The sequence below is a fragment of the Gopherus evgoodei genome, chromosome 3, assembly GCF_007399415.2.
Source record: "Gopherus evgoodei ecotype Sinaloan lineage chromosome 3, rGopEvg1_v1.p, whole genome shotgun sequence".
Taxonomy (NCBI): domain Eukaryota; kingdom Metazoa; phylum Chordata; order Testudines; family Testudinidae; genus Gopherus; species Gopherus evgoodei.
Window position 1 is genome coordinate 33,910,827 of NC_044324.1, and position 15,760 is coordinate 33,926,586.

Genomic DNA, 15,760 nt, shown 5'->3' on the forward strand with positions numbered 1-15,760 from the left:
AAGGAGAAGCTTTTGGCCTCGTGCATCAAAGCCACTCGAAGTGCATCCTATTGATACACACGCTGATATGACTTGTGCTATTAGAGCATGGCTTCTGAATTTTAAAGCTAAAGTCTTAAAAATCTGGATGCGTGATTAGACTCAGAAATCCTTTTTTAGGTGCTGAAATAAGTGGCTTGATCTTTTTCTAGTGCTGAGTACCCAAAAACTCCCATTGCCTAGCTTTAGGCACCCACTTTTAAAAAATTGTAAACTAATATTTAAAAAAACAGAAGTTTGGGTGGTCTCAATGGAACATATCCCTTATACTGTGGAAAAAAAATGCTTCCTAGTGGGGGGGTGGGGGCGGAAAATAATAAGGGGAAGTTACTCTCCTTTTCTCTGCTGTGTTGAATACATTCATGTGTGCTGGTAGTGTTATCTGGACCACTTTTCCCTAAATACATTTCCACTACTTCGCATGAGCCTGGCTGGTTTTTGTTTTTTTTTCCTAATTGCATTAGAGGGCTTTGGAACAGGCCATGGGTTTCAACTGCAGAATTTTTGATGCATCAACAGGAAATAATTTAATTTGATTTTCAAAAACCAGGATGAGTTATTGATTAAAGATTTTCCCTCCTCCCTCCAACTGATCAAGATTGCTGTGGAAGTTACTTAGGCAAAAAATATATAACTCCATATAATTTTTAGTCTCTGAAGAGTGTGAGTTTTCATCTTCAAGCCTTTTTGTATGTTGTTCCTGTTTGACAGTGGCAATACTTTAATAGTATAGAATTTTTAGGATAAAAAATACTTGAAATATGTCTCTTTCCTGTTAGTTGCCTTTGCAAGCAGCAGAGGGCACTATTTAATTAACAAATGTCGTACTCCGGAGCTTGTTTTATCCCTTTTTCACATGAAGCCATATTGAATGAGCAAATGTCTATAGACTGGTCTGTGAGTTTTAAATGTCTCCTTCACAGGAAATCCACTGAGTAGCATTGCAGGGTTGTCAAAACAACTGCACAATGTCCACTTTTGTGCATGTGTTTAACTTTTCTCACATCACTGAACAATACTCTGTTTTCTTTGTATAATGGAGTTTTCTGGTCATGGGCATCTTGTAATATGAAGGGAGTAAACTGAGAATCATAAATGGGTTTATATGATTAGTTACTATGCAAATTTGAGTTGTTAGTAGTGAATTCATCTAAAATAGTAGTGTATAACAAAGCTGAACTCGAACATAAGTTCTACTGTGTAATAATTTTATTGTCTTAATAAAAAATTACTGTGCACTTTGCATAGCTAAATTAACAGTAGTGTCTGATAGTAATTTGCCACAGTTAATTTAAAATATGTTGACAGAATTTCCTTTACCATTTTAACAAATTTAACTTTGAATTGCTAATTCTCATTGTGTGCTGTGACAAGGTGCATTGTATTTGATCAGTTGCTGGATTTTTTTATTTCCAGACCATCTGTGGGCTTGTTTAGCTGCCTTCTCCACATAGCAGATTTTCTTTTATTATGACTTTGGAAAATAAAAGATTGGTAGTTAGAGACTGTAACAGCTCATGCTGGGGGTGAGGAAGCTATCCTGGGAAGCTGATATTTTGCATTCTACTTGGTTAAAGAAGATTGATATCTTGTTTTTCCTATCTAGGAATTTCTAGGATTTCTGCTATTATAGCAGTTTTTTTATTTTACCCTTTAAGGAAGCTAATGTGGCAATTCGCAAAAGGTGATATGCAAGGAGGAGAAAATGACCTGGAGTGTGGTTTTTGTCCTTTGACTTCTCTTGTCTTCAAAGGCCTTGGCTACACTGGCGCTTTACAGTGCTGCAACTTTCTCACTCAGGGGTGTGAAAAAAACACACCCCTGAGTGCAGCAAGTTACAGCGCTGCAAAGCACCAGTGTAAACAGTGCTCCAGCGCTGCAAGCTAATCCCCACGGGGAGGTGGAGTACCTGCAGCGCTGGGAGAGCTCTCTCGCAGCACTGGCGCCGCGACCACACTCGCACTTCAAAGCGCTGCCGCGTGAGCGCTTCCGCAGCAGCGCTTTGGAGTTTTGAGTGTAGCCAAACCCAAAGTGTATACATGGGGAAGTCTGCTTAGGCTGATATTAGACAGAACCTGAGCTTCCAGTGGAGAAGCCGGAGAGTTACTAAAGTAACAGCAAAAGCATCAAGAAAATTAATTTTGAACAATTGAGGGTAAGGTGGTGGGGAAGAGTTAAACTGGCTAAAACTTTATATCTTGTAGGTAGGACAGAGGGGGCTGTTCTTAACACCTGTTTAACTTGAATGCCTGGCTAACATTTTGGAGGAAGGAAGTCCTAAAGATTCAATATGTTGGTCCCTAGATTAAAGTGTGATAGTTAACAATATGCTCCTTTTGAGACATCCAGTAGGTATTCGTAGAACATAGGATTGGAAGGCACCTCGAGAGGTCATCTAGTCCAGTTCCCTGCGCTCATGGCAGGACTCCATCCCTGACAGATGTCTGTGTAAACTGTTCTTTAAAATCTCCAATGATGGATATTCCACAACATCCCTAAGCAATTTATTCCGGTGCTTAACCACCTTGACAGGAAGTTTTTTCCTAATGTCCAACCTAAACCACCCTTGCTGCAATTTAAACTCATTTGCTTCTTGTTCTATCCCCAGAGGTTAAGGAGAACAATTTTTTCTCTCTCCTACTTGTAACAACCTTTTATGTACTTGAAAACTGTTACCATGTTGTCTCTTCTCCAGACTAAGCAAACCCAGTTTTTTCAGTCGTCCCTCATAGGTCATGTTTTCTAGACCATTAATCATTTTTGTTGCTTTTCTCTGGACTTTCTCCAATTTGTCCACATCTTCCCTAAAATGTGGTGCCCAGAACTGGCCTCCAGTTGAGGTCTAATCAGTGCAGCGTTGAGCTGAAGGATTACTGCTCTTGTCTTGTAAAACTGTAGAATGCTACTTCTGATTTTTCTCAAGTAAAAAGCAGAGGGTAAAACAAAACTGTCATGCTCCCTTTTATAAATTGTCAATCAATAGTGTCAATGCCAGCCATCAACCTAGGCTCCATATATTTGTTGTTCATATCTTATTTTTTTAAAAATCTAGCTAGCCTAATGCATATAATGCATTTCTTATTGCTGCTTCCTTCATCTCTTCCCCCCCCCCTTCCAAGTCCTCCTTAGTGCTAGTTATACTTGATTTAAATTAGGCTGTAAACTCTTCAGAGCAAGGTCTGTCCTTTTTACTTTGTTGGTACAGCACAATGGAGCCCCAATCACTTTTGTGGCTTCCTTGCATTATTGTAATGTACATAATAAATAGGAATGTATGTTCGGTGTCTCTTGTCTCTCTTCTGCTGTCACTCAGAAATGGTACCAGATCTTAAACTAACTAATTTGAAACTGTCAGGTGAATTAGAATCTTAATAGTAGTAGTCAAAATATGTATGATTTAAGTACCCTACTAAACTATTTGCAGTGTTGTAGAATAATGCATTTTCTTCACTGGAAATGTCAATGGAATATGAAAGGGTAATATTACGCAGAAGTCAATGTCCATTTGTTACTTTGTGTAACAGAACTATCAAACATAGTCACCCCCATGCATACTAAAATACTTAAATGGACAATCTATAGTCTTTTTATAAAGACTTAATATTTCATCCTTAATCACGATGTCTCGCAATATTACTGCATACAGTGTGTCAATAACCACTATTTCAGAATTTTGGTGATGTTACAGAATTTCTTCTCCAAATAAATTGCTTGCTTAGCATTATAAGCAAGATAAGATTTGTCACAGTGGAACACTTGCTAGGATTAGTTCAGATGTGTGCTCCGTAGTTTACCTTATTCATAAATGCTACAAATAGAAAAATAAAATAATATACATGTTCAGACTGGGGATAATACAAGCATTAACCTGAAAACTGCTATCATGTCCCCTCTCAGTCTTCTCTTTTCCAAACTAAACAAACCCAATTCCTTCAGCCTTCCTTCATAGGTCATGTTCTCAAGACCTTTCATCATTCTTGTTGCTCTTCTCTGGACCCTCTCCAATTTCTCCACATCTTTCTTGAAATGTGGTACCCAGAACTGGACACAATACTCCTGTTGAGGCCTAACCAGCGCAGAGTAAAGCGGAAGAATGACTTCTCGTGTCTTGTTTACAACACACCTGTTAATGCATCCCAGAATCATGTTTGCTTTTTTTGCAGCAGTATCACACTGTTGACTCATATGAAGCTTGTGGTCCACTATGACCCCTAGATCTCTTTCTGCCCTACTCCTTCCTAGACAGTCTCTTCCCATTCTGTATGTGTGAAACTGATTGTTCCTTCCTAAGTGGAGCACTTTGCATTTATCTTTATTGAACTTCATCCTGTTTACCTCAGACAGTTTCTCCAACTTGTCCAGATCATTTTGAATTTTGACCCTGTCCTCCAAAGCAGTTGCAATCCCTCCCAGTTTGGTATCGTCCGCAAACTTAATAAGCGTACTTTCTATGCCAACATCTAAATCGTTGAAGATATTGAACAGAACCGGTCCCAAAACAGACCCCTGCGGAACCCCACTTGTTATACCTTTCCAGCAGGATTGGGAGCCATTAACAACTACTCTCTGAGTACGGTTATCCAGCCAGTTATGCACCCACCTTATAGTAGCCCCATCTAAATTGTACTTTCCTAGTTTATCTATAAGAATATCATGCGAGACTGTATCAAATGCCTTACTAAAGTCTAGGTATATCACATCCACTGCTTCTCCCTTATCCACAAGGCTCGTTATCCTATCAAAGAACGCTATCAGATTAGTTTGACACGATTTGTTCTTTACAAATCCATGCTGGCTATTCCCTATCACCTTACCACCTCCAAGTGTTTGCAGATGATTTCTTTGATTACCTGCTCCATTATCTTCCCTGGCACAGAAGTTAAACTAACTGGTCTGTAGTTTCCTGGGCTGTTTTTATTTCCCTTTTTATAGATGGGCACTATATTTGCCCCCTTCCAGTCTTCTGGAATCTCCCTCGTCTCCCATGATTTCCCAAAGATAATAGCTAGAGGCTCAGATACCTCTTCCATTAATTCCTTGAGTATTCTAGGATGCATTTCATCAGGCCCTGGTGACTTGCAGGCATCTAACTTTTCTAAGTGATTTTTTACTTGCTCTTTCCTTATTCTCTTCTAAACCTACCCTCTTCCCGTAAGCATTCACTATACTAGACATTCCTTCAGACTTCTCAGTGAAGACCGAAACAAAGAAGTCATTAAGCATTTCTGCCATTTCCAAGTCTCCCGTTACTGTTATCCCCTCCTCACTGAGCAGTGGGCCTACCCTGTCCTTGGTCTTCCTCTTGCTTCTAATGTATTGATAAAAAGTCTTCTTGTTTCCCTTTATTCCCATAGCTAGTTTGAGTTCATTTTGTGCCTTTGCTTTTCTATTGTTGCCTCTGCATTCCTGTGTTATTTGCCTATATTCATCCTTCGTGATCTGACCTAGTTTCCATTTTTTATATGACGCCTTTTTATTTTGTAAGTCACGCAAGATCTCAAGGGTAAGCCAAGGTGGTCTTTTGCCACATTTTCTATCTTTCCTAACCATCGGAATAACTTGCTTTTGGGCCCTTAATAGCGTCCCTTTGAAAAACTGCCAACTCTCCTCAGTTGTTTTTCCCCTCAGTCTTAATTCCCATGGGACCTTGCCTATCAGCTCTCTGAGCTTACCAAAATCCGCCTTCCTGAAATCCATTGTCTCTATTCTGCTGTACTCCCTTCTACCCTTCCTTAGAATTGCAAACTCTATGATTTCATGATCACTTTCTCCCAAGCTTCCTTCTACTTTCAAATTCTCAACAAGTTCCTCCCTATTGGTTAAAATCAAGTCTAGAACAGCTTCCCCCCTAGTAGCTTTTTCAACTTTCTGAAACAAAAAGTTGTCTGCAATGCAGTCCAGGAACTTATTGGATAGTCTGTGCCCCGCGGTGTTATTTTCCCAACAGTTAATAGTTGAAGTCCCCCATCACCACCAAATCTTGGGCTTTGGATGATTTTGTTAGTTGTTTGAAAAAAGCCTCATCCACCTCTTCCGCCTGATTAGGTGGCCTGTAGTAGATTCCCAGCATGACATCACCTGTGTTTTTTACCCCTTTTAGCCTAACCCAGAGACTCTCCACCCTTCCGTCTCCTACGTCCATCTCCACCTCAGTCCAAGTGTGTACATTTTTAATATATAAGGCAACACCTCCTCCCTTTTTCCCCTGTCTATCCTTCCTGAGCAAACTATACCCATCCACACCAACATTCCAGTCGTGTGTATTATCCCACCAAGTTTCAGTAATGCCAATAATGTCATAGTTGTATTTATTTATTAGCACTTCCAGTTCTTCCTGCTTATTACCCATACTTCTTGCATTTGTATAAAGGCATCTAAGATACTGGTTTGATCTTGCCTCCCAGCTTTGCCCTGACCCTCCTTCCTCTCTGCCATTATAGCCCGTGCTCCCTCCTGTTTCCAACCCATCTCCCAGGTCTTGTTCCCCACTTACCTGTGGGCTTTGCTCACCTGTCCCCGTCGAACCTAGTTTAAAGCCCTCCTTACTAGGTTAGCCAGTCTGTGCGCAAATAAGGCCTTTCCCCGCTTCGAAAGGTGAACGCCATCTGCTCCTAGCAGTCCTTCCTCAAGTAGCATCCCGTGGTCGAGGAAGCCAAAGCCCTCCTGGCGACACCATCTTCGCAGCCAGGCATTCACCTCCACGATGCATCTGTTTCTGCCTGGACCCCTACCTTCAACAGGAAGAATCAAAGAGAATACCACCTGCGCTCCAAACTCCTTAATGCGTACTCCCAGAGCCCTGTAGTCACTCTTGATCTGCTCAGTGTCACACCTCGCAGTATCATTTGTGCCCACATGGATGAGTAGCATGGGATAGTAGTCAGAAGGCTGGATAAACCTCGACAAAGCCTCTGTAACATCTCGGATACGGGCGCCTGGCAGGCAGCATACCTCCCGGGATGAACGGTCAGGGCGACAGATGGGTGTCTCCATCCCCCTCAGCAGACAGTCTCCAACCACCACTACCCTACGTTTCTTATCAGTGGTGGCAGCAGACCTCACAGCCTTAGGGGTACGAGGCTTCACCCCCTTAACTGTTACAGGAGAGAAGAAATCACCCCCATCAAGAAGAGCATAATGGTTATCTTTTACCACAACAGGAGGGTTCGCAGCAGCGGTGGAGCACTACCTGCTGCTAGAAGTAACCAGCTGGCTGTGTCCACCCTGAGCCTCCTCCTCCACTGGTGTGTCAGATACACCCTGAAGCATCTCCTCCTCCACTGGAGTGTCAGTAGTCCTGTCAACTGGGACAGCACCGTCAGCTGTCTCCACATGGATACTGTCCAGGAATTGCTCATGGACATGGATATTCCTCAGCCTGGCCACCTCCTCCTGTAGCTCTCCCACCTGCTGCCTGAGAGATTCCACCAGTAGGCACCTTTCACATTGGATGCCACCCCCAGCCTGGATATCAGTAAGTGGAAATTGCAAATTACAGTCTTTGCAAGCCCACACCAGAATCTGGGTAAAAGCATCCATGCTTTGGTGCTCTGTCTGGCTACAGGCGCAGGTGGAAGAGACAGAAGCAGTGCTGGCACAGGTGTTGCGGGTCCTCCTCACCGTTGTAAGCCTCCCTCTGTCAAACTCTCTCAAATTCCCGTCTACAGCTCCCTGTCCGCTCCTCTCTGCTGTAAACAGAAAGGTTTTCGATGTGGCTCAGGTTATGGGTTCAGGGGACCAATGGTCACAGATGAGACCGACAAGGGACCCCCCCTCCCTTCCTACTCCCCTTCCAAACTCCCTTGCAAAACTCCCTGTTAGCAGCTCCTGTTTGGTAAGCTCCCTGGTCACTTGTGCGCAGCTTTATAAAGCCCTGGCCTGAGTGAATGCCCCGCTCACTGGTTAAGGTTCAGCCAATTACCAGAGGCTTCTAGCTTTCAAACCTTCCTAGTAGCTCCACCTCCAACTGCCAGCTACAGCACAGGGTCCTTCAAACAAACAAACAAACCAAACAGACTGACAAACACAAGCTCAGCACACAGCAAGTAACCCCCAAACACACACACAAACCCAAACACTGCAGACAGTCACTTACCCCACAGATGCTGTATGTGCTCCTCCTTCACCTGGAGAACTCCCTTGCAAAACTCCCTGTTAGCAGCTCCTGGTCGCTAAGCTTGTTGCTGACATTTGAAGTGCACATCACCAATTACCTCAGGACTGATATGGCAGGTTTGATATTAGATTTGATATTTTGACACACACACACAACAATGGTGATAAAATATTTATTCATTTCTGTAGAACTAGGGTATGAAAAGGTTCATCTTGTTTTTAAAGCATTTGTATTGAATTTGCTCTGAGTACAGTTCAGTATACTCCACAAAGCACCATTAAGAGCTTGAATAAAAAAGGAGACAACCAGTGATGGACAAAAAGGAGCAGCTACATTATTAAAGTACTGTGCAAGTCCTTCTGTCCCTAATTTTCTTCTGCATTTGTACTCAGTATCTGATCAACAGTGATGCTTTCCTTTTCAACCTGTGCATGTTCTATAGGATATTTTCCAAATAAATCACTTCAGACAGTTAAACTTGCAAATTTCTGGGAGGTATTTGTGTCGGCTTCTCTCCTCTTTCACTGTGATCTTGTTGTGGGTTAAGTGGAGGAACATCCTGTGATATCTTCTTTAAGACTTCTCTCTGGCTGAAGAACAGTTGACTCAAACTTGACCCAGGTCTACGCAATGTGGTTACGTAAGAACGGCCCTACTGGGTCCGTCTAGCCCAGTATCCTGTCTTCTGACAGTGGCCAATGCCAGGTGCTTTAGAGGGAATGAACAGAACTGGTAATCCTTAAGTGATCCATCCCCTGTTGCCCATTCCCAGCCTCTGGTAAACAGAGACTAGGGACACCATCCCTGATTAGAAGTGGGGGGACTTTGAATTAGGCAAAACATTGTATTCCTTTTTCTATCAAAGGCATCTGCCACATTCCTCAAAGCAAGCCAAAGCCTTGACATTCAACTTTGCTTTTCTCTTAGTTTGGGTGATCAAATAACATTAATGATGGGATTAGGGGAAAGAACCTCTTTCACTTCCTGCCTGCTTGGAAACTTTACCTCTTCTCTAGGATGACCATCTACGAACTTGATCTGTATATCCATCAGATTGAAACTGGGTACACTGTACACAAAGCTGATTGTGGAAGCAATAAAGAACCTGTGCAAAATGTGTCCCATTCTACCATCTCAGCCACAAGCATATTAGTCTGGTGCTCCAGTCCCTCCACTGGCTTCCATTCCACTTCTATTAACTGTGTAAAGTCCTGATCTTGACCTGCAAATCCATAGTGGATCAAGATATGACACAACCTCATCTCCATGCTGTCAAGATAGCTCCCTCTGGGACACTGCAGCCTCCATAGCTCAGGACAAAGTTTGTAGGAACTCAAGATAAAACATACGTGGAGGGGGTTGGATGTGGAACAAAAAACATTTTTGAGGTTGTAATTGCTAGATAAAAGGCTTCCAGTTCAGAGAAATTAAGGTGGTATAATCTGAGGTCATCCCTTTTTATTTCATGATTTTGGTGAGGTATCTTTGGAGTATGTATTTCTGTCATTGGGGTTGCAGGCTCTGACAATGCTGGCCAGCTCTCTGGTATGATGGAATCAGGGGAATTATTTATCATAGTGGGCCATTTGTTAAGCAGTGATATGTTAATCCCGTCAGATCTGTAGAATGCTTCCTATAGTTCTCTTTCCTAATTGTGTGCCGACAGTCTGCTTGTGGATTTCAGACTTGGAGCATGATCTGTCTAGCTCTGTATTATGGCAATTCTCTCCTCTTTGAACTGTTACTTTTATACTGGGGATTGTTTGTAACTTGCTTTTAATCAATGATGTATGTCTTACTCTCCATCTTGTGGCCTACTCTGTACAGATCACATAGCCCTGCTTTTCTTTTTTCATTTTTTATTTTGTTGTAATTCAGGTATGTTACACCCTGCTACCAGCTGATGTGTGGGTAAATCTTTCCCAGTTATTATTGATTTTAGTTTTTGTTGTGAAATTATTTATGCAGTTTTTTTAAAAGGATACGTCTGGATCATACTGGGGCTGAAATGACTGTCTTCTTTGGAAATGAGTAATAGTGGTGCCTTTAGTGTGGTAATCAGAATGATCTGTGTTTTGCTGAGTATAGGTGTAGGTAATGCAGTATGAAAGTTCTCTAGGAATGGCCTCTAGCAACCTTAGCTGATAAGTGTCTGCTCTAATAAAGTGACAGAGTAAAGTTAGCGTGCACCTTTCAATCTTGACCACTAACTGTTGTAAACCACAACTACAGCTAAACTTTCAGATTTTTCAGCAGTTTGAGATGGGTCAGATTGGAAGGTGAAGGGGAGGGAAGGTGGTAGTACTCTTCCAAGCTCTACCTACATAAGTCTAGGAAGAAAGAAGAATATAGGCCATTTCTATAGAATGGGGAGGGGTGGTATATACTGGAAAGCAGTGACTCTGGGAGTAGGGGAGGCAATTTTACCTGTGTTTATAGCATTGGTGAGACAAACACTGGAAAGCTCAGTCCGGTTCTGCTGTCAACATTTTTAAAAGGGGGTTGAAAAATTGAAGATAGTGCAGGAAAGACCCACGGAAATTATTCAAAGATGTGCGAAAATCTCTTGCAGTGAGAGACTTAAATTTCTCTGTTTAGCTTATCAAAAAGATAGAGGTTCTTGATTACAATGTATAAGAACCTTTTTTAATGAGAACAAAATACCAGGTACTAAAGGGATATTTAATCTTTCAGAGGAAAGGTATACCAAGAACCAATGGCTGAAAGTTAAAGCAGAAAAATTCAAATTGGAAATCTATGCAGAAAATTTCAATAGTGAGTGTTTTAACCATTGGAACAAACTATAAACATAAAGTAATGGATTCTCCATCTCTTGATATCTTCAAGATTGAATGTTTTCCGGAAGATATGCTTTAGTCAAATACAAGTTATTGGACCTAATGCAGGGATAACTTGATGAAATTATATGAACTGTGTTATATAGGAGGTCAGACTAGATGATCTAATAGTTCCTTCTGACCTTAAACTCTGTGAATGTATGAATAATTGCTGCTGATCAACATATGATTTTCTGTGGTCTCTGAGCTCCTTGAGTTTGGCTTCACTTAAATGTGCTCGTTGTCTTGTTTACTGGGCTCCTTCTTGACTGACTGGAGTGCAGGTGATGAAGCTCAGATGAACACTATCTGCTTGTGCACCAGAGTAGACATAACTTTCAGTAAATTGTGGAAAATCTGATTCCTCCCCTCCACTCCAGTTCTTTCTTACATGAGGCATGAAATAGTTATTGTTGACATCTCGCTGAGATGAATGAGGCAGTTCACAAGTCTTGTTGTTATTGTTCCTGGCCCAGATAAAGAATAGCTGGTCCTAGGTCAGTAATAGGTTTTAAAATCTAATAGCTCACAGTTGATTAGGATTGGAAGCCTTATACTCCTGAAAAAGGAGACATCTTTCCAATTTTTTTAATAAAACACAGGTATCTAGGGCCACTATTTTAACATTATCTTTGTTTAGTTGCTTTAGGATAACTTTAGTAGTAGTTTTTTTTTTTAATATAGATATTCCTACGAGGTCCATACAGCAGGATTTATGGTCTATAGGGGAGGCCAGAGGGATACAAAAGAATCTCAATTGCATTTTAAAACTCAAAAGCTATTTTAGAAATGTTAATGTAAAATAAGTGTTACATACAGAATAGATGTTGTTGAGTTATACAAAGATATTGATAGAAGTTTGAGAACATCCTTCCACAATCTATAAAAATAAATTAATGGAGATGTCCCATCTCCTAGAACTGGAAGGGACCTTGAAAGGTCATCAAATCCAGCCCCCTGCCTTCACTATCAAGACCAAATACTGATTTTGCCCCAGATCACTAAGTGGTCCCCTCAAGGATTGAGCTCACAACCCTGGGTTTAGTAGGCTAATGCTCAAATCACTGAGCTATCCCTTCCCTCTCTAGTGTTAAGGCAGAGAGTTTAGAAGGCTTAAAAAAAAATCTACAATGTTCTCCTCCGTCCCTCCTCCCTCTCTCTCTTCCCCCCACCCCAGCAATGGTTAAATTTTCAGCTGAACTGAAACTAGAGCTGGGATGGAACATTTCCCCCTCTCTCCCCCTCCGAAAATTTCCAAGATTTCAAAAAATCTGTCACACCAGGATGAAACTGAGATCTTTCAAAAAATGTTGAGAAAACCAGGGAGAGTGGCCAGTTATCTTGTGGCTAGGGCACTCATCTGGGGTGTCGGAGACCTAGATTCAAGTCCCTCCAAATCAGACACAACAGGGACTTGAACCCAGGCAAGTGTCTTAACCACTTGGGCTGTTGGCTGTTCTGCGATCTCTTTCTTGATGGAACTTTTGTTGAGAAATTGAAGCATTCCCACGAAATAATTGTTTTTGAGGGCTCCTCATTGTTCAGTGAAAAAAACATTTTGTTGAAACATTTCAACCTGCTCTCACTGTAACTGAATGAGAAGAGGGTGAAATTATCTATCCTTCTGTATGTTTTGGATTCTCAGAGTTCTAACAAGTGTGCTTTTTCAGGTAATTTATGGAGGTAGATCTTAAAAAAAACAAAAAACAAAAAACATTTGAGTCATTACTTAATTTTTAGGGGGGTGATGTAGTGATCACTTTTTCCCTTCATTATTACTTGAAGCACATTGGTATATTTTGCTACTGATATATTAAGTTATAAAATTAAAAAACAATTTTATTTTACAACAATGAAAACAATGTAAATTTTACATCATGCCCTAAAGGCAGACATATATTTGAGAGCAAATTCTGAAGACTGGACGCTCTCACTAAGTCCTCCAGTCCTGCAGAGATTTAACTATTCCTGTATAATTTAGAAGTAATTATTCCTATATAATTTAACTATTCTGGTCAGTTTCCCCTCATGCATGCAAAGCCTGAGGCAGTACTGTCTTCCCCCTCATTGATTTCAATGAATGTAGAGAGTCAAGATGAGTGAGGTAATATCTTTTATTGAATCAACTTCTGTTCATGAAAGAGACAAGCTTTCAAGCTACACAGAGATCTTCTTCAAGTCTGATCCCAGATGCCCATTTATAAGTGTATATAGTAACATAACATCCTCAACTCTCATGCTTTTCATTATGACCTCTGTGGTTTTGTTGTTTTGTTTTATTTTGGTTTGGCTTTTTGTCTAGAGCTTCAAATTCAGAGTACCTGAGAAATAAATTGGGATTTGATGCTAACTGTCTTGAAAATTTATGTAAATTTAAATAGAAAACATGTTTTTCTTATATGCTTATGTAAATTCATAACTAAATTTGAACTGTTTGGAGAGCAGAAGAAAGCATAAATATATAGCTGAGATTCTGATGTCAGCACTTCATTGATTTAAAGCATACCACTGAAAGGTAAGTTATTTCTACAATTTTGAGTGGTTTGGACACTAAACAGAATTTGGCACCCCATTTAGGAGTATTACAGTATACACATTTTAATCATGTGTATGTTGAGCTGAAGCTCACCTTTTAAACTGAGTCCACAGTACTAGAGATCAAATACTTTCCAGGTTAGTGAAACGGAACATTGTGCTCTTCTAAAACTAAACTAATGATTATACATGATTTGCTAGTCGATCAGCTTTTCACTTGAGTATCCACTCTGTGTGATTGAGGAGACAAATTATATTCATACCCCCTGAGCTGAAATAGTTAGCTGCTAATTTGTAGAGTTCACCATTACCACAAAAGACTCTTTATCAGGTTAAAGTTCACAAGCAAACTGGTTTGCACTTCTACATCTTCCTTCACGATAAAGCTTAAAATACTGCATTTGAGATTCTCTGATGGAAGTTACTTTGTAGAAATTCTGCATTTTATACCCTGAAATATGGTAGAGCAGTCAGCTCTCCAAACAAATGTATTTGTCTGAGGTTTGAGCTAGAACAATTGTGAAATATGAGATTAATATGTTGCATTTATTAACTGTTAACTCTGCTGTTGACCTATGCTAGCTACGCTCATGTCATAGTTTGGTCTACCCCTCCGGTCTACCCCCTGCTGTAAGGATCCTGTATAGGCCTTTCCTATACAGTATTAGAATGTTTCGACTGGTGGAAACAATGTTGAAAATTGTAGTTTAACGTAGCTCAGAGAGTTATAGGCATTTTTCCCATACTGTAGTCAAATATTATATGCACATAAATATTTGAGTGACATTGAGTCAAAAACTAAAGGCTGGCACCCTGAGGAGGAGCGGGTGTTCAAGGTGGGGGGAATCCTGCATTTTTTTTCTTTTCTGAAACACTCTTCTCCCCTACCTCCTTGTTAAAACCTTTCTATTCATATTCCTGAAAACGGGTAGTACCTTGCTTAGCAACCTTGCTTATAGTTAGCTGTCCCTAGGGTGGGCAAACTTTGTGGCCTGAAGACCACATCTGGGTATGGAAATTGTATGGCAGGCCATGAATGCTCAGAAAATTGGGGGTTGGGGTCGAGGGGGGTGAGGGCTCCAGTTGGGGGTGCAGGCTCTGGGGTGGGGGTGCAGGAAAGTGCTCTGGGCTGGGACTGAGGGGTTTGGAGGGTGGGAGGGGGATCAGGGTTGGGGCACAGGGGGGGAGGGAGGGGGAGTCAGGGGCACAGGCTCCTGACAGCAATTACCTCAAGCAGCTCCTGGAAGCAGCGGCATGTCCCCACTCCGGCTCATGTGGAGGCACAGCCAGGTGGCTTTCCGTGCTTCCCCCCACAGCTCCCATTGGCCTCAGTTCCCAACCAATGGGAGCTGTGGGGGCTGCACTTGGGGCAGAGGCAGCATACAGAGCTCTCTGGCTGCCCCTATGTGTAGGAGCCGGAGTTGGAACATGCCACTGCTTCTGGGAGCTATTCAGCGCCTTGGCATGTGCAGAGCAGGGCAAGTCCTGGACCCTGCTACCCAGCAGGAGCTCGAGGGCCAGATTAAAATATATTAAGGGCCGAATGTGGCCCCTGGGCCGTAGTTTTGCCTTCCCCTGCCCTAGTGTGATTTTATCCCTTCTGGTGTGATAGTCTCTCAGTTTGCCTGGTCACATGCCATGTGAGGCACACTGCACATATGCTAGAGAAGACTGTACCTAAAATCCAAATGGAATTTCAATAACTTATTGGCTGGACTGGCTTAGCGAGTGTTTCCAACCGATACACAATGTTTCTTATTCCCGAGATTTGGGCTTTCTAATTAGGAGGAGCTATATTTATGTTTTGGGTTGGGATACCAGGATGGATAAATGGACATGCTAGTTTCTCTAGAGGATTGAAGGTGACTTTATGTTAGAGGTCTCTCCCAGCATCTCCAGAATTAAACCAGTCTGCCTGAAATTTCATGTATCTGATCTTAGCTCAACATACAGGTTTCTTTCCTGCCATATCTAAAGCAAATCTTATATAGAGTTTTGGGGAATTATTAGTGTTCAAAGATAAGGTAATCTCACTTTTTCAGCATTAACCTAAAGCGTGTTTGGTTTCTCGTAACTCCAAACTAACCTTGTATATAGAGACTCCCAATTTGTTTTTAATCTTTTGCTTTTCGTGAGAACTTGTGAGGATGATTGTGGGTGGCATTTAGTTAGTTTCCATTGATGTTGAGCTACTGTGTCGTATATGCACATGAAGTATTTGTCTGTCTAAAGA

The 15,760-nt window shown here is 41.4% G+C and overlaps 1 protein-coding gene across 4 annotated transcripts in view; it reads left to right on the forward strand.

The window, feature by feature from the left end:
* Positions 1 to 15,760, forward strand: part of FAM49A (family with sequence similarity 49 member A) — a 78,865-nt gene that overhangs the window by 29,549 nt on the left and 33,556 nt on the right. The window lies entirely within an intron of this gene.